This window comes from Plecotus auritus, assembly GCF_963455305.1.
Source record: "Plecotus auritus genome assembly, chromosome: 2".
NCBI classification, from domain to species: Eukaryota; Metazoa; Chordata; class Mammalia; order Chiroptera; family Vespertilionidae; genus Plecotus; species Plecotus auritus.
Genome location: NC_137771.1, coordinates 129600545 through 129628286, shown reverse-complemented (window position 1 = coordinate 129628286; position 27742 = coordinate 129600545).

Below are 27742 nucleotides of genomic sequence, written 5' to 3'. Positions count from 1 at the left end.
ATGGTGGAAATAAGTTAAGCTGGGGTAAGGTTTAAAAAGTCTGTGAGTTCACTACCTTGTAAGCTGGTCCAGTTTCAATGGCAGATAAGACAGAGTAAAGAGACTCAAGAATGGTTTTAGTTGCTCTTGGTTTAATAACAAACTAATAAACAAGCCATACAAGTATACCCACAAGTTAAAAAGTACAAGTAAGTCAATAAAGCACTTTTCACTCTCTCCTTCATTTTTTAAGAAGGCCGCCAACAGAAATGACCAAGGAAATCGCTAGAGAATGAGAAGTCTGTCAGGTCAAAGGAAGCCAGAACACCATTAGCCTGGAGGTTTGGCCCTTCAGCAATAAGGGCCTAATTACCATGTAAGATTTTGCTCACTGTGCCACAGTTAAATTTGTTTTAGTTTTGTTTCTTAAAGTACATTGGAACTAATATAGTTGATTTGGTCATGCCCTCCCACTTGTCATGATGCTAGTGTAAGACATAAAAATACTTAAAATGCTAACAAACAAACAAGATACTTTGAATATCCGTTAGACAACCTAGTAACATGACCAATATTTACCTTTGGGAAGACAATGCAAGTATTGTGATGATATAATAATGGAAATGGGATAAAAATGAGATTGATGTCAGGGATAGGATGCTGTTGTAATAGCTAAAATAAAGAATGACAAGGTCCAAAAATACTGCAGTTAGATAGGTTAAATGTGAAAGTTAGGTGTGAATAAGAAGAGATCAAATGTAATAAATTTGGATTATAAAGGAAGAGAATAACAATTTTCCAGTTTAAGAAATTGGGTCACTGAGTGGAAAAAACATTTTCTTGAAAAATCACACATTTGTTAAAGTTAAGATGCAGAAAACATTCATGAAAGACAGTAAATATTGTTTTGATTAAAACCCTACCTCCATCACTCTCCTGTGTGAATTTGAGCAAGTTACATAACCTTCCTGTGTCTGCTTATTTAAAATAAGTTTTTGTAAAGATTAAATGCAATAACAGAATTGTAATTTTAAAACAGAATCTCAAAACAGGGGACACATCAGTCTAAGACTCATAAATTAATTAATATAAAATAAGATTACTATTAGCAGGATGATAAATTAGAAGATAGATGAACTTAAAAAAACTTGTAGAATTTTGATATTGTAGAATTTCAAATAAATAAAAATATATCAAACTAGAAAGCAAAAAGTAGTCAGATAAGAAGGAAGAGAATCAGAATGGAGAGGTCAATAGAGAGAATATGGACTTAGAAATATGCAGGATAAAAGTATTGATTTTATGAGAGGAAAGGAGTATAATATGTTGTGTCAAAATTTGGATTTATACTAAAATTATGCAATATGAATTATTTATTAGTAAAAAGAAGACAAGCTTAAACGTAGGAACTAAGTCTGTAAAAAATCTTTTGACGTATTGGTAAGTTTAATAACAGGACATGATTGTGATATATTCAAGGTTAAGAAATACACAATACATTATAGTAAGATAAAACATGTGAGCAAACTTAATTTTCTTTGGAATCCCTTTCAAAGACATTGTAGCTTGCAGTTAATAGATGGAGAAATAGACACAAAAGTATTAAATGAAGTATATAAGCACAAAGTAATAATTTTTAGGAAATACAGGATTTTTGTAGGAATTTGTGTACATTATTTGGTATTGTTAAGGTAATTTGGAGCAATGATTCTGAGCACACACCAATGGTTGGTTTTGCTTATATAACAAAACTGGTAATAGACAACATAATTATAATAAATGCTAAAGCATTTCAACATCCAAAAATTATTAAAGTTAATATTTAATTCACTTTTCCCAAATATATTATTTATTTTTTTTTATTGTTTGAAGTATTACAAATAGTAGTACATATGTCTCCTTTTTTTCTTCCCCATTGACCTTCCCCCGGCCTCCCCTACTCCCCAGTACATGCCTTTACCTGCCCGCCCCCCTCCCCAGTGTCTTGTATCCATTGGTTATGCTTATATGCATGCATACAAGTCCTTCAGTTGATCTCTTACATCCCCCCCCAACCTCCCCTGCCTTCCTGCTGTAGTTTGACAGTCTATTCAATGCTTCTTTGCCTCTGTATTTATTTTTCCCCATTTCTTTTCTTTAAAAAATCTTGCCTCTGCAGACTAAAAATAAACATAATAACAAAAAATGTTTGAGTCCCAATTTCAATGTCCAACAGTTCTGAGTCCCCGTTTCAATGTCAAACAGTTCCTTATGTGTAACATGTCAGCAATGATATCTGGATGGTGGGCACATGGTGGCAATGCAGGTCCGACCCTCTCTGGTTTGGTCCTAGGCAACCTGCTGCGATGCACAGCTGCTGACTGCCAGCGTGGCAAGGCATCGTCAGCGTCTTCCATCTCTGGACTGTTTCTCCTCTTGTCTTCGTGGTTGGAGCAGACCTGTCAATTCCTCTCTGTTGCAAGAATCCACATGGTCTCGGAGTTGTTTTCTGAAAATATACAAACATATTCTCGACCAAAAGTTAATAAAGGAATCTTTTCTATATAATTGATTTGGGATCCTTTTTATTTTTGCCCAAACGATTTTCCTTTGTCTTATTTAGACACCATATGTGTTTTTCAAGGGTGTCTTGCTGTTAGCATTACAAATGAAAATTAATTTTGTAAAGTAAAAATTTTCTAGATGTAGTTTACTTATAGGATATTTTTCCTTACATGATATTACCCTACTATCCCCCCTTTTTTTGATTAATGGAGGCTTTTGTAAATTTTATAGTGCAGTCTTGATAAATTTTAATTTTTTGCACAAAAATATGACTGCTTTAGTTTCATTGCATGTTCAGGAATTTTACCATGAGATGAACTACCAATAGAAATTTTAGTTACCACTTTAGGAACAGCTTTTTGTCCAGTACAATTAAATTTTCTTGAATATTCACTTATTTCAATTAGCCTATTTAAACTAATCTGAAAACTTTATTATTTTACTGTCAAATTTAATACTCTACCAACAATTTTAGTTTACCCTGTAAATATTAGTGGAAAGGATTATTTGCATTCTTGAGTAGGCCCTGAGCATTCCCGGTGCTAGGCTGGATTTAGATATAGGGCAGCTGCTGTCGGCCAAGTCTCTGTCGGTTACCTGGGTCCCAATCTGAGCTGGGCCAAGTCACTGTCTGTCACCTGTGTCCTGATCTGAGTTGGGCATGGGAAGCAAAGCAGCCATGGGGGCAGGAGACCTCCCTCAGACGGGGTGAGGGTTCAGGCCCCTGCAAGGTTGGGGGGGTGAGGGTCTGTGCCCCACCTCTGTTGACCCCAAGTTCTCTCCTGATGGCCCCTCTGTGACTGTGCCTGTCTTAGGTTGTTCCTTCCCTGAGGAATCTTACCTGTCTCTGGTGGCTAACCAGTCATCCTCCGGGGCCAAGCAGGGTGATGTGAGGTTCAGTTCACAGTTTTAATTAACAATGCTTAATTCTATTTGTTTTACTTCTTCCTAGTTTTAAAATAACCCTGTGAAGATTATTGCACTGAAAATTGTTAAAATATAATCACTTCATTAAAAATATTCAGGAATTAATGAAGTATTGAAATATGGATAATGACTTGAGCATGTCACTAAAATGATCATCTACCCCCAATTAATACTGATATATTGCAGTTGAGAGATCTTTTAATGATCACATTACTGGGAAATTATTACTACTCATATAACTTGTCCTCATAATCATGTATTTATCAAAGGTAGAAAAGACAAGTATCCCAGGAGGCTTATTAAAATCCTTATTCTCTTGATTTTTAAAGAAAATATTTTTTACTTTTTTATTTTTTCTGAAAGATGAATAGAGTTTTCATCAACAGAATTATCTTTAAAATTATGCAATTGTAATATTCATAAATTTTCATTTTTTATAAGGGCAGGAAATAACATGTCAAAATGAAAATCACTTTAAAGCACTCTTTCTGTTCTATGAAATCATAATCACATCAAATAAAAATTATGTTTTAAATTTCTATAGATTCAAGGCAATCTACCAACTACTGAACTTTAATAACTTTAGAATGATTAAGTAAACGTACATAATACTGAGAAACAAGTTATATGTAGATTCTTTCATCTGTTCCAGAATTAATTTTACAAAATGTCATAAATTTAAGTAACTCTACATTATTAATTTTTAATTATTTATTTCTAAATCCATAAATTATGTTATATTTCCCCCAAAATGTGGCAATGTATCTAGCAAGACAGAGCCATGTAATATCGTCTGCTTATAGGTCCTTTGTAGACACTTATTCTCAGTTCTAATGTCCCAGTTTATCCTGTGACTGGACATGCCAACATGTTGACACCATAATCAATATTACAGGTTGGTGGAATAAATAATTCAATATAACAAGAGATTCATATTTTGTTATTGACATAATCACCTACTGAAATTTCTACACTGTAAAGTTACTACCTTCCACATTACTCCTTCCCTACCTTTCCACACTGTTCACCTTGGAAGTCGCCTTTCCCAGTGGGTGGGTAATTATACTCCTGCACCTTGAAGGTAAAGTATATATACAAAAGCCTAAGCAACCATTAAGACCGAACAACCAGAACAACCGGAATTACTGGTTGACCAGTCACTATGACACACACTGACCTTCAGGGGACAGACACTCAACACTGGTGCTGCCCCCTGGTGGTCAGTGCGCTCCCACAGCCAACCTCCTGCAGTACCTCCCCCAGGTCTGCCAGCCCCCTGACAGGCCTCGATCACCAGCCAGGCCGAGGGACCCTACCCATGCACAAATTCGTGCACCAGGCCTCTAGTTCATACATATTATTTTGAATACTTCTGTATGTGAGACTTGTCATTTCTTCCCCATTTATTAATTAACTAGAGGCCCAATGCACGACATTCATGCAAGAGTAGGCATTCTTTCCTCTGGCTGCCGGCACCAGCTTCCCTCTGGCACCCAGGACCTGGGCTTCCTTCTGGCCGCCAGCAGGCACCTGGGACCCGGGCTTCCCGTGCAGCCCCAGCTTCATCTGGAAGGAGGTCCAGAAGGACATCCACTCTAATTAGCATATTGCACTTTTATTATTATAAATGTATCAAATTATATTCTCATGAATTCATAAATATTTATTTTATAGTTTGCAATATATTATTTTATGATTTCTCAGATTTTTTTTTCAGTTTTGGCTGAACATTGGCTACTCATTCAGTTAGTTCCTGTACTCCTTTGACATACCTCCCTATCATGAGTAGATGAGTGTGAGTGTGTGTGTTTGGGTCTTTCTTACCTTTTGGTATTGTAAGTGGGTGTAGACTCATCTTGTGTATAGCCTGCCCTACACTTAGAATCAGACATTCCTACTAGAATCCCTGGTTCCTGTTATTGGAGAATGATATCTGAGAACAATATATTAATATTAGATGTGCTCATTGCTACTAGATGTTTTGGCTCTTTGTTCTGTTTTCATTCAATTGTGTTTGCTTGTTTTGCCTTCTCTGCTAACAGAACAAAATTATATGTGGCTATACAAACCTGCATATTACACATATCTATAAATTTTTCTATATGTAACCATCTGTATTTATATTAACCAAAACTTGAGTTTATTCTGATGTTTCCAGTCCCTTACCATATGTACCATTTTAGCTTCCTCCTCTTGTCCTATATAATAAAAGAGAAATATGTAAATTGACCGTACCTCTGCTACACTTACCAGCCAATCAGGAGTGGGTATGCAAATTAACCTGACAAAGATGGTGGGCTAATTTGCATATGCAGGCTCTGAGCTGCCTGGGTCCTGGGAATATCCTTGGGACCCAGGTCGCTCCTAGCCTGTAGAACCGCACGTGGACCCTGAGTGGCCGGGGTCCCAGAACACTCCCGGCCACTCCAGGCCTTTGGGCACAGGCGCCAAGAGGATGTTCCCACCCTGCGGCCACTAGTGCGTGCCCTGGTGCCAAGTGGCGGCCCTGGTCCAAGCCCTCTGGCCCTGCACCCACAACGTGGGGCTGCAGCCGCCACACAGCTCGGGTCCACATGCCCCCCCAGCCTGGTGCCACAACGCCCAGTGGACACAATGCAGGGGATCCTCTGTGCATGAGCTGCAGAGAAAACACCTTTTCTTTTTTTTAAATATATTTTATTGATTTTTTACAGAGAAGAGGGGAGAGGGATAGACTTCCAAAAATATCAATGAGAGAGAAACATCGATCAGTTGCCTCCTGCACACTCCCCACTGGGGATGTGCCTCCAACCAAGGTACATGCCCTTAACAGGAATCAAACCTGGGACCCTTCAGTCTGCAGGCCAATGCTCTATCCAATGAGCCAAACCAGTTCAAGCGTAAACACCTTTTCTGACTGCGCATTGGCTAAGCTCCCTGTATGCTGCCGCTTGCAGTGTTCTTTGTAACTTGGGTTATAAGAATCCAAGAAGGTGATCTAGGGTTTTTCCACCACACTCCTGGAGGAAAAAAATGAAGGTCTGCTGCTGGAGGGGCTAAGAAATGTCATATCCTGCCCTAGCCGGTTTGGCTCATTGGGTAAAGCCTCTGCCTGCCACCCGCAGGATCCAGGTTAGATTCTGATCAAGGGCATGTATGGGTTACAGGTCAGAGCTCATGCCGGGGCACAGGTTAGGGCTCATGCAGGAGGCAACAAATCAAAGTGTCCCTCTCACACTGATGTTTCTCTCTGTCTCTCCCTCTCTCTTTCTTCCACACTCTCTAAAAATCAATGGAAACATATCCTCAGGTGAGGATAAAAAAAAAAAAGAAAGAAAGAAATGTCATATTCTATGAAAGACACATCTTGAAAATGCCTAAAGAAAGTTGTCATTTTTTCATGGTGAAGGGACTGGAATCCATGTTGATGAAAACACCTTGGCAGCTGTGGTGGCTGGCAGTGGCTGCAGCAGTGGGTTGATGGTGCTGGCGCCTTCCCCTGATCAGCCTGGTTGCCTCCCACAGAGGGAGGCCAGACTGTGGCTTAGGCCCACTCCCAAAGGGGAACGGGCCTAAGCCATCAGTAGGACATCCCCTGAGGGCTCCCAGTCTGTGAGCAGGGGCAGGCTGGGCTGAGGGACCCCCCCAGTGCACGAATTTTGTGCACCAGGCCCCTAGTTTATCTATAAACTTCCACTCCAATAGTGAGAAACCTGCCTCCTACCATCTGTCATCCATTTATTTAATTATTCTATGTATACATGTATAGCAACAGCAATAGTCATAAATCATCATGATTAAATGTATACTTGATATGATATAATAACAATGGTATTTTTATCACTGTGGTCATTCTTGGATTAACCCATAGCACTAGTCATACCATGAAAAAAATTCAGACAAATTATGAACTTCCGTAAAATACCAGAATTCTGTTCAAAGCATTCAAAGTTTAAAAAAGCAAGGAAAGTGAGCAAGTACCATAGCCAAGAGGAGTCTAAGAGATATGACAACTAAATTTAATGTGGAATTCTGTAACCAAAGGGAACATTAGGTAAAAAACAAATGAAATCTAAAACTCTGGAATTTATGTAATTACTAAGAGCCCAGCGCTCAAAATCACGCAGCACCGCCCACACACCAGCCACCCTGCCTTGACACCTGAACCTCTCCACACAGAGCTCCAGCATGCCTGGCCCAGCCCTCGACCCCTCAGACCTTCTCTGGCAGCTGCAAGCCCCATCCTCAGTCCCTCAAGTTGCCTCGGGCTGGTCCCACCTTCTCCGGGTGCCTCCCCACTTCCTCCCCATCTCTGGAGCAATGCCCCTCCACACACATGCAGGCAGCCTCCTGTGATCAGTCATTACACATTACGGTGTCACAACCATTAGCATATTTGCTCTTTATTATTATGATAATGTATCAATATTGGTTTATCTACTATAAAAATTGTATAAGGTGTTAATAAGGCTAGAAACAGGAGACTCTCTGTAGTATCTTTTGCTGTGTTTTATTTACAATAGTCAAGCTATGAAAGCAAACTAAGTGCCCATCAAGAGATGAGTGGATAAGACATATATATATACAATGCAATATTACTCAACCATTAAAGAATGAAATCCTACCATTAGCAATAGCATGGATGGACCTAGAGGATATTATGCTAAGTGAAAAAAGTCAGTCAGAGAAAAAGAAATACCATATGATTTCAGTAATTTGTGGAATCTAAAGAACAATCTAAATGAACAAACAAAATAGAAACAGGCTCATAGATACAAAGAACAGATTGATGGTTGCTGGGGAGGTGGGGTTGAGAGACTGGGTGAAAAAGGTGAAGAGATTGAGAAGTACAAATTGATAGTTACAAAATAGTCATGTAAATATAAAGTACAGCATATTAAATCTTATCTAATAATAGACAAACATGTAAATTGACCATACCTTCGCTATGCCCACAGCCAATCAGAGTGAGTATGCAAATTAGAAGGCCAAAGATGGCAGCCTCCCGGCTGCTCCAGGCACAGAGTGGCCAGGCAGGCAGGATGCCTGCTATGAGAGGGAGGGCGGTGGCGGGGCGGGGGGGGCGAAGGGATCTACAGAAGTGGAGTGCTGCAGCGAAGACAAGACTGCAGACTCCGGAGTCTGCAGCGAAGACGAAGATGGCAGATTGCAGCCGGAGTCTGCAGCAAAGATGAAGACGGCAGTCTGCAGCAAAGATGGCAGACTCTGGCCAGAGTCTGCAGCAAAGACGAAGAAGGCAGACGCTGGCTGGAGTAAAGACCTGGGTCCCAGATGCTGGAGGAAAATTGGTGCTGGAAGCCAAGGGAAGGAATCCCTATTGCACAAATCTCTTCAAGCAATGGGCCTCTAGTATAGTGAATAATATTGTAATGTCAATAATATTGTAATAACTATGTATGGTTCCAGATGGGTACTGGAGATAATGAGGGAGGGGAGGAACACTTTGAAAAGTATATGATTGTCTAACTACTATGCTGTACACCTGAAACTAATACAAAATAATACTGAATTTAAACTGTAATTGAAAAAAAAGAACATTTTAAGAAATCCAATTATAAGTAAAATGAAGAAAATTGGAAATACAAACATGAAGTATATAAAAAGAATATATTCTATGCTGTATAAAACATTTAAACTAAATGCCAGATGCACTTTTTAAAATTAAATTTATTGGGGTGTCACTGGTCAATATGAACATATAGGTTTCAGGTGTGGGTTTCTATGTTACAAGATCTGTATATTGCACCATGTGCCCATCACCCAAAGTGAAATTTATTCCTGTCACCATATATTACGACATCCCTCTCCCATACCCACTTCCCTCTAGCAATCACCACACTGCTGTTTGTGTTCATGAGTTTCAGTTTTATATCCCACATATGAGTGAAATCATATGGTTCTCAGCTTTTACTGACTGACTTATTTCACTTTTCATAATGTTCTCAAGGTCCATCCATGTTGTTGCAAATGGCATTATTTCATTCTTTCTTGTGGCTGAGTAGTATTCCATTGTGTATATGTACATCTTCTTTATCTAGTCCTCTATCACAGGACACTTTGGTTGTTTCCATGTCTTGGCCACTGTGAATAATGCTGCAATTAACATAGGGGTGCATATATCTTTGCAAATACATGATTTCAAAGTTTCCAGGTATATATCCAGGAGAAGAATTGCTGGGTCCTATGGTAGCTCTATTCTTAGTTTTTTTGAAGAATCACCAGACTGCTTTCCATAGTGGTTGTACCAGTCTACATTCCAACCAGCAGTGAATGAGGGTCCCCTTTTCTCCACAACCTCTCCAACACTTATTATTGCTTGTCTTGTAGATAATGGCCACTCTAATAGGTGTGAGATGATATCTCATTGTAGTTTTGAGTTGCATTTCCCTTATAGCCAGTGAAGTTGAACATCTTTTCATATATTATTGGTTGTTCACATGCTTTCTTGGGAGAGGTGTATATTCAGGTCATCTGCCCATTTTTTGATAAGGTTGTTTGTTTTTTTGGTGTTGAGTTTTATGAGTTCTTTATGTATTTTGAAAATTAAACCTTTGTTGGAGCTACTGTTTGCAAATATCATCTCCCATCTGGTGGCTGTCTCTTTGTTTTGTTGTCAGTTTCTTTTGCTGCAGATGCACTTCAATATGATCAAGAACATGCCCGGCTGGTGTGGTGCAGTGGTTGAGCATCGAACTATGAACCAGGAGGTCACGGTTTGATTCCCGGTCAGAGCACATACCCAGTTTATGTGCTTGGTCCCTAGTGTGGAGTGTGCAGGAGTTAGCCGATCAATGATTCTCTCTAATTATTGATGTTTCTATCTCTCTCTCCGTCTCCCTTCCTCTCTCTAAAATAAATAAAAATATATATCCTATCTAATAAAAGAGTATTATGCAAATTAACCATCACTCCGTGACAAAATGGCGGCCCCCATAACCACAAGATGGCGGCTCCCAGTCCCTGCAGCCCCGCTGTTGGAGTGTCCGGGCCTGTCCGCCGGAGTAGCGAGCCTGGATCCACCACTGGAGGGGGCGGATGCAGCCTCCCCGCTCCACAGCTGCTGCAGCATCTGGGCCTGTCAGCCCCACGGGGATCCACGGGACCAAGCGGCGAGGCTGGATCCACCCCCAAACACAGCAGACAGAGCCTGGACAGCAGGGCTTGGGGGCTTCCTTAAGCAGTGGCAGCGGGGAAGCCCCAGGCCCGGCAGACAGAGCCCGGACAGCAGGGCTTGGCAGCTTCCTTAGTGTGGCAGTAGTAGGGAAGTCCCCAGACATGGCAGACAGAGGCCAGATAGCAAGGCTTGGGGGCTTCCTTAGCAAGGTGGCAGCGGGAACACCCCCAGAGCCTGGACAACAGGGCATGGGGGCTTCATTAGTGTGTCAGTGTCGGCGAAGCCCCCAGGCCTGGCAGACAGAACACACTGCAGGGCATTGGGGCTTCATCTCCATGGCTGCAGCGAAACCCCCAGGCCCTGCAGAGAACCACGGGAGTGGGCCTAAGCCATCAATAGGACATCTCCTGAGAGCTCCTTGATTGTAGAGGGTGCAGGTTGGGCTGAGGGACTCCCATGCATGAATTTCGTGAACCGGGCCTCTAGTTTAAAATAAAATATATGATTAAGAACATTACATATGTAGAGCTAATATAGTTATGATAGCATACATGTTTTATCTATGTTGTGTAACAAATTATCATAAACTTTGCAGTTTGAACTGAGATGTATTTATTATCTCAAAGTTTCTCTGGATCAGAAGTCTGGGAAAAGCTGAGCTTAATGCTTTATTCAGCATCTTTCAATGATATAGTCAAGTTACCTTGGGCTTTGTTTTTGTTTTTCTGAAACTTATTCTCCTCTTCCAAACTCATGTGGTTGTTAGAATAATTTAGTTCTTTGCAGTTGTAGGAATAAGTTCCACATTTTCTTGCTAATGGTCTGCAGATGATCTCTTTTAGCTGCTAAAGGCTCCTGCATTTCTTGCCACATGGCCATCACACAAGTTCTGGTACGGTGAGACAGTTTACTTACTCAAAACCAGCAGAAAATTGTCTCTTTACAAATGGCCCAGTCCCTGGTTAAGGGCTCATTTGACTAAACAGCCCCACTGAGGATAATCTATTTTTATATTAACTCAAGATCAATTGATATGGAACCTCAATTACTTTTGAAAAATCTCTTTATTTTTGCCATGCACTGTAAGTCAATTATGGGGGTGGCATCCAATCATATTCACAATTCCTCTCAAAACTCAAAGTGAGAGAATTATAGCAGATTTGCATACAAAGGAGTGGGAATCTTGGAGTGGAACTATGTTGAAATTCTGCCTGCCATACATACAGGGTGTAGCAAAAGTAGGTTTACAGTTTTGAGGATGAAAAACAGAGCTTATTTTTGTGTTATTACTTATTAATTATTGTATTATTTTCCATACAAACAATTGTAAACCGACTTTTGCCCCACCCTCTATTAACTGCTTACTGTGCCAGTCATTAGGCTATGTTACTTTGTAAGGTGTGACATTTTAATTTGCAATGATTATAATGTTGTAGAGTTCAATAAGTTAGATAATATTACCATCCACATTTTAAAAATTAAGAACCAAAATATAAATAGGTTTAATAATTTATCCATGATACAGAACTAGGAAGTGGTACAGTGGAAATTTGAACTCAGTTCTCTGAACCCAGACCCTAACTGTTAACACCTCTGATATCAAGCAATTACCTATTTAATTATTTACAAATTGTTACTATGGATACAAGAGATGGAAAATACGGTGCTAGATATATTTATAAGAATCATGCACTTCCTATTACTAAGTGACTTGGTAAAGTTTTTCTATATGTAGACTGGGATTGGTTGACTCACTCAGTTAAAAATAAAAGCACTCTGATAGGTAGAATTATCACAGTTAAAAATGTTGCAATATAAAATGTATTTTAAAGTTTTATTTAAAATTCAATAAAAAGTTACAAAGATAGTACTATTCTACTTATATAGAAGAAGGGTAGATTGGCAAAATATTAACATTTTACCAGCATGCAATTCCTAGTAATTCAGGACATCTTCATGTATAGCCATAAGCAGGAAATGAACATTGGCAAAATACTTAAGTCTACAGATCTTATTCAGATTTTGGAAGTATCCCTAAAATGTCCCTTATATTTAAAGTAGGTACAGACCAGGTAATCCATTCACTTGTCATTTTCTCTCTTTATCTTTTATGATTTTGGATCAGTTTACATTTTGGATCAGTTATTTCATAAAATATCTTTCAATAGAGTTTTGTTTGTTTGTTTTTTGTTTTTGTTTTTGTTTTTTATCCCTCATGATTCAATTTGGGGATTGCACTTATGGATTGAATAGCCTAGTCAAGATGTTTTGTTTTTCCTCAGTGCATCAAAAGCAAAAGACTCAGGATGCCTATTTAACTTACTTCTGTAGATCCTTATTTTAATCACTCAGTTAGGGCAATTATTGCCAGGTTTCTCCATTGTAAAATTATTATTGTCCCCACTGTAATCAATAAGTATTTTATGGTGATATATTTTGAGATTATTATTAATCTACACTAATAAAAGAGAAACATGCAAATTAACCATCACTCCGCTACACCCACCAGCCAATCAGGAGGGAATATGCAAATTAGAAGGAGAAAGATGGCAGCCACCCAGCTGCTCCAGGCAGGTAGTGGCTGGGCAGGGCAGGACGCCTGCTATGAGAGGGAGGGTGGAGGGGCGAAGGCGAAGGGATCTACAGGAGCAGCACTCTGGCCACAGCAAAGACGAAGACTGCAGACTCCAGCTGGAGCGAAGGCCTGGGTCCCAGGTGCCGGAGGAAAACCGGTGCTGGAAGCCAAGGGAAGGAAGGCCTATTGCACGAATCTCTTCATGCAACGGGCCTCTAGTTAGTCATAAAACTTTCGAATGCTACTTTTAACATTCATTGATAATCTTTGCCTATGTCAATTATTATTTTTATGCTTGTCAAATGACAATTTCTTATTAAGTTTAGAGAAAGAGGAAGGTTGAGGGAGGAGAGAGAGAGAGAGAGAGAGAGAGAGAGAGAGAGAGAGAGAGAGAGAGAGAGAGAGAAACATCAATTGGTTGGCCTCCCATTCTTTCCCCAACCAGGAATCAAGCACACAACTGTGAGTATGTGCCCTGACCAGGAAACAAACCCATGACCCTTCGTTGCACTGGATATTGCTCCAACCAACTGAGCCACACCAAGGAGGGATAAAATGGCAATTTTTATAATTCTGTCTTTCTTTTTAAATATTTCAATTTTCTTTATACTGTAAAAAACATGGTTTCTTCTTGTTTGCATTTATTTATTAACATATCAATTTACATTTATAGATTCTTATTGTATTCACTGTATTATAATTATTTACTTATTTATTTGATATTCAAATTGTCCCTAGTTTCTCAGTAATAACACCTTCATTTTGACTCATATGTGCTTTTGAAATGTCTCCATTATTTTTTAAAGCTAACTTTCAGAATTGTTAGCAAAAAAAGATATCCCAAGCTCATCTAGGATTAGTTGATCTAGTCCTGGCAAAAATAATTTTATGAAGGATTTCTAGTTCCTTTTAGTAGAAACTTATACATAGAAGCCAAAATGTAGAAGCTGATTGTGCTTAGTGCTACTGACTGTCATGGCTTCTTGGCTATATCAGAGGACAGAGCTGTGAAATAAAAGTATGTATTTGCATACATTCACACTTCTGTACTAACATCTCTTCTATTTAAGTATCTGCAATTCTAATTCTACATCTCATGGTTCATTCTATTTTTTCCTATTTATCTGTATTTTCATTTACTTATTTTTGAAGGAGGAGCTTTTACAGATTATTTTATTTCTATTTATTTATTTTTAATTTATATTTATTGTTGAAAGTAATACAGAGGTACCCTTTCCCTGACCATTGACCTCTTCTAGTCTTCCTCGCCCCACTGCCCCAGGCTTTCACCACACTATTGTGTGCGTCCATGGGTTCTGCATATATGTATATAAATTCTTGGTTAATCTCTACCAAGCCACCTCTACCTTCCCCCTGAGGTTCATCAGTCTGCATTTACACCATGGAATACTATGTGGCAATAAAAAAGAAGGATCTATTTCTATATTTTTAACTCCTTCCTTTGACAGTGACAAATCTGAATCACATTATTCACAATATATTAACCTATTTACTCATTCATATAATGAGAGTACACAGAAAGTACTTTCAGAATTGCTAATAAGTAAAAATGGGAAATTGAAGCAACAACTAAAGCAAAGGATTTGTGTTTAGCCTAAGAGCACATAAGCCAAATGCTGTTAGGATTTTTCCTCCTTTACTTTAGTTATAGTACTCTGTTGAAATCCACTTGAATTAGTATGTTCCTGTTTATGTTTATACTAGTGTGTCCTCTCTATCACTTTTGATTTCTGATATTATTATTTTTGGGTATGTGAAGCATCAACACAATTTGAAAAGTCAGAATTTTATATATATATATATAATTGTATATATATATATAATTGTGTATATATATAATTGTGTATATATATATATATATAGGAATATAATTCTTAGTCCCTATTATTTCTATTCTTTCTGCTCTGTATGCATCTATCCCAATGAAGTAGCTAATATTGGTCTCATTTGTCCTTTCCATATTTCTTTATCTCTTCGTGAATAAATAAGGAAGTACCTATATATTTTATTATCCCTTCTTTTCTCACAAATGTATTTCTTGTATGTATGTATACTCATTTCCATTTTCTTGAAAATCATTCTACATCAGTTCTTATAGATATTTTATTCTATTTTAGAGCTGCATGATCATTTTATGTATGTACCAATTTACTAATCACTCTTTTTATGTGAGCATTTAGACTATTTCTAACATCTTGTAAATAGAAACAATGCTGCAATTAATAACTCTATGTATATGTATTTTATTATTATTGCAGATGTATCTACAACATAAATTGCTAGGAGGGTAATTTTTGGTCATAAGGTAAACATGTATGTTGTTTTGTTAGATATTGTCAAATTATTCTCCAGAAATGTATGAATGCCAGTTTTCCACAGCCACGCTAATAAATTCACAGCATTTAGAACTAGCAAAAACAAAATAAAACAAAACAACAACAGAAAAACACCTTTCAGGTTACTTATTCCAACACCTTTATGTTGGAAGATAAGATAAAGAATTCATTATTTGAGATTGGGCAACCCTTGCTTAATTTTATAATGGCAAATAGTATCCTGATATTTTGCATTAAAAGAGGATAAGTATGGCACAAAATGAAATTCACTAGTCTTAGAATTATAAAACCTAATTCTCTTTCTATAGAATTAAGGGAAATAATGACAATTCTATTTTTTAACATTCAAACCTTTATTGTGATGAGCAAGTTATACCACATTGTTAATTCCAAATTTCCATAAAAGGACAAAGATATCTACCCCAAAGTCAAAATATCCTAACATAATGCAGTGCAGTTTCCACATAAATATATTTTATTTAAAATATATCTTCCTAAATTTCCTAAGGCATATTAATTTTTAAAGATATTTTATACTATTTAAAATGCTGTTTTTAAAATAAGACCCATAATATATTAAAGAGAAAAAAAAAACACAATATTTTACTTCTAGTTTGGGGAAGTAAAGTAGATTTTATTTCTTAAGGATTTTATGTAGGCTATGTATTTTACCACTCTATTAATTCCAATAATACCTTATCAAAATCTGGTCTTCAATATTTTTTTCACATAGATTTATAGGCTCAACCAGAGATGATACACAATCTCCTAGCATAATCAGTGTACACTGCTCTGCAAAGTATCTACGTGTCTGATTTGCTTGCCCAAATGCTTCTGCAAATACATTACACCCGTCTTGCACTGCATATTACCATTAGCAAATGAAATATTGATGTTGTTTGGGTATTCTCATTACTGTAGCCAACATTCCAGATTTATTCCATGATATACATATAATTCAGTTTAGTAAACACACAACCCTGATTTATTTGGCTACTTGGAACCACAAAAGTCTTCAGAAGGATTTGTTTTTGCTCCCTAATGAAACATCTGAAACATTACTTTCTCATCCCATGTAAATGCAATCTATATGTCACCCATAATTTTACATATCTTTTTAGGAGAGGCTTTGACTCTACATAGTAAAAAGCATAGGTCTAATCAGATTTGCATCCAGGATATTTTATAATGGAAAAATAAAAATTTCTAACAAAACTGTCAGTAAGTTAACTAGAACCAATTGCTATATTTAGTCACTTTTTCTGGTTTATATAACACAATGGATATATTATTTGAAACACTAAACCTGAAATTTAAAGGTCCTTTTCATAACTCAGATATTTATTAAATTAAGAACATATCCATATTTTCTGTAAAGTAATAGTATCTAAGTTCTTTATTGATTATTGTTTATTTTTATTTTAAGAGCTAAGAACACCATTTGTATGTGTTTTTTTAATTACTGATTTCCTTTTAATAGAATTAAATATGCACATAATATAACACACTGTTTAAAATGTTTGATATATCACATATAATAAATATCAAATACATTATTATTCAAGAATTACAGGGTATAATTATTTTTTTAATATGTCTTTCTGCCTTAATTTGCTTCTTTTTTTTCTTGACACTTGATTTCTTTCCCACAAAGTTAATAATACAAGCATATACATTCATGAAAAAAATCATTATTTTACATCTTTTAAATTGCATCTGTCTCTCAAAGTATAACTTTATACATATCATGTTTCTAAGGTTAATTCTTAAATATTATTAAATATTAAAAGACCCATCACACAATAATTGTCACATAGTAAATATATTTTAGCCCAACATGGTGATCAGCAGGATTGAAGTGAGGAAGAGAGTGTGAGTGAGTAAAGGAGTGAGAGGGGAGTGTGTGGTGTGTGTGTGTTTTTGTGAATGAGGGACAGTTAGATATCACAGGAGTCTTGGGGGCTGGTGAAGCAGGATCTCCTGGACAAAGAGCCACTGCTATGGCCACAGGCACTTCGGCACAGAAACCACACTGTCTTGAAGAGGGGAGCAGCAGAGGCTAGGAGCACAGCCACACCAACACCCAGACTGGCCTCAGACATCATCCCCAACCTGGGCAGTGAGCAACTCACCAGACATAACTTGCAAGGGACCCCCGCCTTGCCCTGCAGTGAGTCTCTTGCCAGGCTCTGGGATGCGCAGTGAGTGCACTCCAGCAAGCCTCATGCTCCACCCTGCACCCTGCTGGGCCCCGGACCTTGAACAATGAGTGAATGTCAGAAGGACCACCCTGCTGAGGGTGCTGGAGCCATGCAGTGTGTTGCATGCCAGTGAGCTCTAGAACCTTGCAGGGAGTTGCACACCAGAGGTACTGTGCACACGCACATGCCAACCTCAGGCATCTGCAGCTGACACCTGATGGACCAGATCCATGGGGGAAGGGAGTACAACTCAGAAGAGAGACAATAAAGGTGTGAGACTCAAGGCAGACCCAGCCTCAGGCTAAGGAGTTTCTGACCACTGGACTATTAGGGACTTCAACCTCTCAAACCTCAATCAGGTTGCCCAGGGCCAGAAAGGGACAGCGACTCACATTCACCTGCACTAGAGAAGCTTCCAGGAGACCTTGGATAGACACACCAAGGAAACAGATTCAACAACATCAGAGCAAAATTCAGTGAGCCCCAACCTCACTGGAAGCAAATTGGAGGTGGCAGGGAGATTCTTCCCATGAACAGGACATCAGCAATCAAGTACAGCAGGTAAATACACCCAACATATTCTCTGAAAACTAAACAACACCTCCCCCTCCTAAAGCCCTGTCAGAAACAGACTTTTGAGTGATTAAGATTGGTAGTTGGCTAACAAGCAAAGGACAGAACCTAAGGACCAGGGGAAGTATGCTGACCCAGCCCTGAGCACCATGCTCCTAGCAAGCCTACTTTAGGGGGCAGATTGACCACTCCAAGGCCTGTGGAGACAGACACAAGTGATGGATCAGTTGATCAATCAGTAGATTGTCTGTAGCAGGAAGCAGCACATCAACAACAGCTTGCATGAAAATATCAGGGGTGATCCACATAAGCAGGCAACCTGTGAGGAAACTCCATACATGAAGGGGACAATAACATTCAAGACTCAACAACATCAGGAGAACCCAAATAACTCAAGTAGGGGGCTTTCCTAGAACACCCAGGCCAGGAGATCTGAGAGACTGCACCACTGGGTCCTACAAAACATCAACTACATAGGACCACATCCCCCAAAAACTGGGTGGAATAGAAGTTTGATCTAAGATATAGAAACAAATACAAAGGGACAGAAAAATTTGGGAGACAAAGATACAATCCCCAAATGAAAGAAAAGGAGGAATCACCAGAAAAGGAGCTAAGTGAAATAGAAGCAAGTAATTTGTCATAACAAGAATTCAAAGTAATGTTTATAAAGATGTTCAAACATATAACTGAAGATTACAAGTAACTCAAGGAGAATTATGAGGAGCTGAATGAGAAATTGAACAACATGAATAAAAATCAAAAGGAGATGAAGAATAATATAGTTGCAATAAAGAGCACTCTGGAAGGTTTCAACAGCAGAATAGAAGAAGCTGAAGACCTAATCAGCAAGTTACAAGACAGGGTAGGAAAATCACCCAATCAGAGCAGCAATTGGAAATAAAAATTAAAAAGCAGGAGAAGTGTTTAAGGGAGCTTTGGGGCAACATGAAACAAAGTAACATCCTCATAATAGGGTTGACAGAAGTAGAAGAAGCTGAGCAAAGAATAGAAAACCTGTTTGAAGAAATAATGACAGAAAACTTCCCTGACTTGGGGAAGAAAAAAGTCACACAAGTCCAGGAAGCACAGAAACACCCAAACAAGATAAACCCAAAAAGACCCACACCAAGACACATCATAATTAAAATGGCAAATGTTAAAGACAACGTAAGAATCTTAAAGGCTGCAAAAGAGAGACAGAAACTTACCTACAAGGGATTTCCCATTAGACTATCAGTAGATTTCACAACAGAAACACATCAGGCCAGAAGGGAGTGGCAGGAAATATACAAATGAAAAGCAAGGGATGAATCCCAGACTATCCAGCTAGGCTATCATTCAAAATTGAAGGTGAAATCAAGAGCTTCACAGACAAATACAGTCTAAAGGAGTTTATTACCAACAAATCAGCAAAGCAAGAAATCTTAAAGGGACTGCTGTAAGAAGAAATAATAAAAAGAGAGGGAGAAACACAGGGATAAAGAATAAAAATGGCAATAAATAAATAACTATCAATAATAACCTTAAACATAAATAGATTAAATGTTCCAATCAAAAGACATAGAGTAGCTGAATGGATAAGAAAACATGACCCATATATGTGCTGTCTACAAGAGACCCACCTCAGGATAAGGACTCACATAGATTGAAAGTGAAGGGATGGAAAAAAAATTCAGGCAAATGGAAATTTAAAAAAGGGTAGTGTAACAACACTTGTATATGACAAAAAGAACTCAAAGTGAAGGCCATGACAATGTTAAGAAAGGCCACTTCATAATACTAAAGGTATCAATACAATAAGTGGATATAACTCTGGCAAATATATATATATATATATATATATATATATATATATATATATATATATCCAATACAGGAGCTTCCAAAAAAAAAACAAAAACAAAAACTTCTGAAAGATATCAAGGGAGATATCAACAGTAATACAATCATAGTAGGGGACTTTAATACAGCATTGGCATCACTGAATAAATCTTCTAGACAAAAATTCAACAAGGAACAGCAATCCTAAACAAATCAGTAGATCACATGGAACTGACTGACATCTTCAGAACATTTCACCCCAAAGCTATGGAATATACATTCTTCTCAAGTACACATGCAACATTTTCAAAGATATACCACATGTTAGGACACAGGCTAAGTCTCTACAAATTCAAGAAGATTGAAATCATATCAAGTATGTTCTCAGATCACAATGGCATAAAATTAGAAATCAACTACAATAAAAACACTAAAAAATAATCAAACACATGAAGGCTAAATAGCATGATATTAAACAATGAATGCATTACCAAAGAAATAAAATAAGAAATAAAAAACATCCTGGAAACAAATGACAATGAAAACACAACAATCCAAAAACTATGGGACACAGCGAAAGCAGTCCTGAGAGGGAAGTTCATAGCACTACTGGCCTACCTCAAAAACCAAGAAAAACTTGTAATAAGTTCGTCAACCCTACAATTTAAAGAATAAGAAAGAGAACAAGAAAAGCCCAGAGTAAGTGAAAACCAAGTTGTACGGTAAAAATTACATATATATATATATATATATATATATATATATATATATATATATATGAACCTCTAGCCAGGCTCACCAAGAAACAAAGAGAGCAGACCCCAATAAACAAAATCAGAAACAAAAGAGATGAAGTTACAATTGACTCCACAGAAATACATAGAATCATTAAAAAGTACTGTGGACAGCCGAAACCGGTTTGGCTCAGTGGATAGAGCGTCAGCCTGCGACTGAAGGGTCCCGGGTTCGATTCCGGTCAAGGGCATGTACCTTGGTTGCGGGCACATCCCCAGTGGGAGGTGTGCAGGAGGCAGCTGATCGATGTTTCTAGCTCTCTATCCCTCTCCCTTCCTCTCTGTAAAATATCAATAAAATATACTTTAAAAAAATACTGTGGACAATTCTAGTCCAATCAAATGGACAACCTAGATGAAATAAACATATTCCTACAGAAATACAATCTTCCAAAACTTGATCAGGAAGAATCAGAAAACCTGAATAGGCTGATAACTACTGATTAAATTATAACAGTAATAATAATAATAATAAACTTCCAGTAAACAAAAGTCCTGGCCAACAGCTTCACAGGGGAGTTTTACCAAACATTCTTGAAGAACAAACACCTATCATTCTCAAACTATTCCAAAAAATTCAAGAGGAAGGAATACTTCCAAGATCTTTCTATGAGGCCAGCATTACTCTAATCGCAAAACCAGATAAAGACACTACAAAGAAAGAGAATTACAGGTCAATATCCTGTGAAACATAGATGCTAAAATCCTCAACAAAATTCTAGCAAATCAGATGCAGCATTACATTAGAAAGATCAGGCACCATGACCAAGTGGGATTTATTCCAGGAAAGCAAGGCTGGTACAATACCACAAATCAATAAATGTGACTCAACACATTAACAGATTGGAGGACAAAAATCACATGATCATACCAATGGATGCAGAAAAAGCATTTGACAAAATCCAACACCCTTTTTTGATACAAATTCTCAGCAAAGTGGGGATAGAAGGATCATACCTTAACATAATGAAAGCCTTATATGACAAACCTACAGTCAATATCATACTCAATAGGCAAAAACTAAAACAATTTCCCCTAAGAACAGGGACAAGACTGGGATGCCCACTTTCAGTACTCCTGTTTGACATAGTACTGGAAGTGCTAACCATAGCAATCAGAAAAGAAGAAGAAATAAAAGGCATCCAAATTGTAAAGAAGGAAGTAAAATTGTCAGTATCCACAGATGACATATTGTACATAGAAAATCCTAAAGTCTCCATAAAATACACGCATATACACACACATACACACACAAAACAAACTAACAGATTTAGTTAAATGAATTTGGCAAACCAGCAGAAATCTATGGGATTTTAATACACCAATAATGAGCTCAGAGAAAGAGAAACTAAAAAATCAATCCCATTTACCATTGCTACAAAAAAATAGGATATTTAGGAATAAAATTAAACCAAGGAGGTAAAAAACCTGTACTTGGAAAACTACAGGATGTTGAGAAAAAGAGATAGAGAAAGATATAAACAACTGGAAGAATATACCATCTTCATGGAATAGTAGAATCAACATCATTAAAATGTCCATACTACCCAAAGCAAATCTATAGATTCAATGTAATTCCTATTAAAATACCAACAGCATATTTTGTCTTTATTGATTAAGGTATTACATATGTGTCCTTATCAACGGGATATTTTATAGACCTAGAACAAACACTCAAAAAATTTATATGGAATCAAAAAAGATCCTGAATAGGTACAGTAGTCTTAAGAAAAAAGAACGAAGTTGGAAATATCACAATACCAGCTATCAAGTTATACTACAAACCCTCTGTATTCCAAACAGCTAGGTACTGGTACAAGAACAAGCATATAGATTAATGGAACAGAACAGAGACCCCAGAAATTGACCCAAGCCATTATGCTCAACTGATATTTGACAACATAGGCAAAAGCATACAATGGAGTATGGACAGTCTCTTCAATTAATGGTGTTGGGAAAATTGGATAAGTACATGCAAATAAATTAAGCTAGATCACCAACTTACACCATACACAAGAATACAGTCAAAATGGATAAAAGACTTAAATGTAAAATGGGAAACCATTAAAATCTTGGAAGAATCCATGAGCAGCAAAATCTCAGACATCTCTCAAGCAATATGTTTACTGATACAGCTCCTAAGACAATGGAAACTAAGGAGAAAATAAACAAATGGGACTATAACAAAATAAAAAGATTATGCACAACAAAAAACAAACAAACAAACAAACGAAAACAAACAAAAACAATCAACAAAATAACAAGAGAGCCCACTGCATGGGAGAACATATTTGCTAATGATACATTCAATAAGGGTTTAATCTCCAAAATTTGTAGGGAACTCATACAACTTAACAAAAGGAAGATAAATAATCCAATTTAAAAACTGGCAAAGGACCTAAATAGACACTTCTTGAAAGTGGACATACCGAAGGCCAAGCGGCATATGAAAACATGCTCAATGTCACCAATCATCTGAGAGATGCGGGTCAAAATGACAATGAAGTACCACCTCACACCTGTCAGAATGGCTATCACCAACAAATCAACAAATGACAAGAGCTGGAGACAAGGGAACCCTCATGCATTGCTGGTGGGAATGCAGACTGGTGCAGCCACTGTGGAGAACAGTATGGAGTTTCCTCAAAAAATTAAAAATAGAACTCCCATTTGATGCAGTGGTCCCACTTCTAGGAATATATCCCAAGAAATCAGAAGCACCAATCAGAAAGAATATATACAACCCTATATTCATAGCAGTGCAATTTACAATAGCTAAGATTTGGAAACAGCCTAATTGCCTATCAGCAGATGAATGGATTAAAAACTGTGGTACATCTACACAATGGAATACTACACTGCTGTAAAAAAGCACTCTTACCATTTGCAACAGCATGGATGGACCTGGAGAGATTATGCTAAGCGAAATAAGCCAGTCAGAGAAAGTTAAATTTCACATGATCTCACTCATATGTGGAATATAATGAACAACATTGACTGATCAACAAAAATAGATCCAGAGACAGAGAAGCATGGAACAGACTGTCAGACCTCAGAGGGAAGGCAGGGGAGGTTGGGTAGTTGGGAAGAGATCAACCATTGAATTTTTATGCATACAAGCATAATCAATGGACACAGACAATAGGGGAGTGAAGGCCTGGACTGGGTAATGGGGGCAGGCTGGGGGAGGTCAATGGGAAAAAAGGGGACATATGTGTACTTTCAACAATAAAGAATAAAGAATTAAGAATTAAATATATATATATATATACACACACACACACACACACACACACACACACACATATATATATGTGTGTGTCTATATATATATATATATATATTACTATAATTTATTATCAGCACAAATAGGATTTTTTTAAGTTTGCCCAAGAAACTCATACACAGGCACAGACACATCATGAGTGTACATATAATATATATAATATTTAATATAAAATGGTCACTAATTTTTCAATTTCACAGGAACATAAATTATTTTAAACACAAATAATACCCCTTTTCATGATAAAGAGCTGTTTATCATACAACATATCATTAAAAGGAAAGTGATACATAAGGTTTATTTACTTGATGTTGGATAGAGCTTAGTGTAGTTTATTTAATTAAAATAATTATCACTGAGTCATAAGACTACTTGTTTAATTATTTGCTTATATTCATCTAGTTGAAATTGCAGAACTGAAAGAAAATGGATATATCCTTATAAATATATAGGTATAATATATATACATACACACAAAATATGCATGTATGTCTTTTATTTTGTTGTGTTTTGTTCCTATCTTATGACCAATTGGCACTTCTCTTTTAGGAATTTGTACTCAATGCTTGCACTATGTTGTAGGAATTAATTGACTGACAGCTTAATCCCAAAACACAGCATATGCTTGATACAATGTACCTTTCCATAGCACTACATACTTTCCATCTTTTGTTATTAAAATAAGAATGCATAGGAGAGAAAATACCACTTATTTTCTTCTCATTTGAAATAAGTTTGCATTGCTTAATAAAGTAAATACTTTATTCTTAGTTTAATAGATCTGAGTGAAACAATTATGATTCGATTAAAAATATGTCTAAAATGTAAAGAAGTCATAGAAATAGCTTTAAAATTAAAAATTTATTTCAAAGCATATTACAAAGCTATAGTAATCAAAACAGTATAAAAACAGAGACATATACCAATGGAACAGTATCCAAAGCTCAAAAATAAACCCACAAATAAGCCCATTTCAACTGAGTTTGAGAAGGGAGACAAGAATATTCAATGAGGCAATGAGAGTCTCTTTAATAAACGGTGCTGGAAAATTGAATATTCACATGCAGAAGAATTAAACTAGACTCTTATAACATTCACAAAAATTAATACCAAATAGAATAAAAACTTAAATGTAAAACTTGAAACCATGAAATTCCTAGAAGAAAACAGAAAAATGTTTTGGCATAGTCTTGGCAATATTTTTGGGTATGAAACCAAAAGCACAGGCACACACACAAAAAAAATTAAAAAAAAATGAGACTACATCAAGCTAAATGGCATCTGTATAGCATAATAAACAAAAAAAAAATGAAAGGCAACCTACACAATGGGAGAAAATATTTATAAATTGCATATCGCATAACTGCAGGGGTCCTCAAACTTTTTAAACAGGGGGCCAGTTCACTGTCCCTCAGACCGTTGGAGGGCCGGACTATAGTTTAAAAAAAAAAAAACTATGAACAAATTCCTATGCACACTGCGGGCCCGGGACCAGTCGGCTGCTAAGCAGGACAGGCAGCAACACCCCACGGGGCGGATAAATGTCCCGCATGTGGCCCGCGGGCTGTAGTTTGAGGACCCCTGAAAGGGGTTAATATTCAAAATATACAAGAATCTAAAAAACCTCAATAATAATAAACATAAATAGCTCTAGCAGGTTTTCTCAGTGGTTAGAGTGTTGGCCCAGGGACTGAAGGGTCTCGGGTTCAATTCTGGTCAAGGGCATGTAGGGTTGCAAGGTTGATCCTGCCCAAGTCAGGATGGGATGCAATCAATTGATGAGTCTCTTTCACATTGATGTTTCTCTCTTCCATTCTCTCACCCTCCCTCCCACTCTCTCTAAAATTAATATAAAAAAAAATATTCTCAGGTGAGGATTAACAAAAAGAAAAACAAAACAAATAAACAAAAACCCATAAATAATCCAATTAGAAATTGTCAAATGACATGAATAGACATTATTCCCAGGAAGATATTCAATGACCATATACATGAAAATGTGCTCAAAGTCACTAAGCATCAGGGAAATGCAAATCAAACCTACAATGAGATATCATCTCACATCTGTTAGAATGGCAATTATAAAAAAGACAATAGATAACAAATGCTGTTGAGGATGTGGAGAAAAGTCAACCCGTGTGCACTGTTGTTGGATTGTGACTTGAAAATCAATATGGAAGTTCCTAAGAATTAAAAACAGAACTCAATTTCTGAGTATATATCTTAAGGAAATAAAATCACTATCCTGAAGAGCTATCTGCACCCCCATGTTTAATGAAGCATTATTTGCAGTAGCCAAGAAGTGGAAATACCCTGTGTCCCATGAGGCAAGAACAGATAACAAAAATGTAGTACACAGTTATCCCTTGCTTTTCAAAAGTTTGCATTATGTCCCTTTGTTTTTACAGAAAACCTATATTAATGCACATTTTTGCTACCTATCGAAATCTGGAGGTAATTTTTGCTCTTATTTGAAAAACAAATTGAAAGCGAAAACAGTGTTCAGTGTTTGCTGTGCAGTGAGCTGCCATTGAGGCAGCGCGCACCCTGAGCAGCAGGAGTGGCACCGCCCCTGGAACTACACTCAGCATCTCAGCATCGAGCTGCCGAAGCTTTGAACTGTCTCTGTGGGGGTCTATACTTTATAAACTCTGTTTATTCTGTGCAGCAGCTATTAAGATGTATCCTAAGGTATTAGAAAAGTCTAAGAGAACTTGTAAGGGGTGTTAAACTTAGCATAAATTGGAAGTAATTAAGCATTTCTATTGTGGATCATGTTGAAGCAAATAAAGATATATGTGTGTGTTCAACTTTGCGTGGAAATTTTTTCCATATAAATTAATGGTAATTGTTTACTTAGTTTATAGTATTTTAGCTTACAAAAGTTTTCATATGGGTATATGGGGAATAAATGCTCATGGCAAAAATAATTTTTAAACATCTTCATAGAAGTGCTCTATTTTAGAATAGCAGAGGAAGTGTGTGTGTGTGTGTGTGTGTGTGTGTGTGCGTGTACACAATGGAATAGTGTTCAGTCATTAAAAAAGAAAAAGAAATTCTTTCATTTATGACAACCTGGAAAGATCTTCAGGCATTATGCCAAGTAAAATAAGGGAGACATAAAGCCAAATACTGTATGATCTCACTTATATGTGGAATCAAAAAAAAAAAAAACTTATAGAAATCAGATTTGTGATAGGGGAAGTATGGGAGATAGGGAAATTGAGTAAAGATGGTCAAAAGCACAAACTTCCAGTAATAACCTAAATAAGTTCAGGGATGTAATGTACAGCATGATGATTATAGTTAACAATACTGCATTATATATTTAAAAGTTACTAAGAGAGTAGATCTTAAAAGTTGTCATCTATATATATAAAAGCTTAAGGGACTGGCCAGTAGCTGTGATGCACACTGACCACCAGGGGGCAGACACTCAATGCAGGAGCTGCTGAGTGACAGCAACTTTGAAGAGTGCCCTCTCCACTCCAGGACCCCTCAGGGGATGTTGGACTGCTGGTTTTGGCCTGACCCCCTCAGGCCAGGCAGAGAGACCCCACCTACCAGA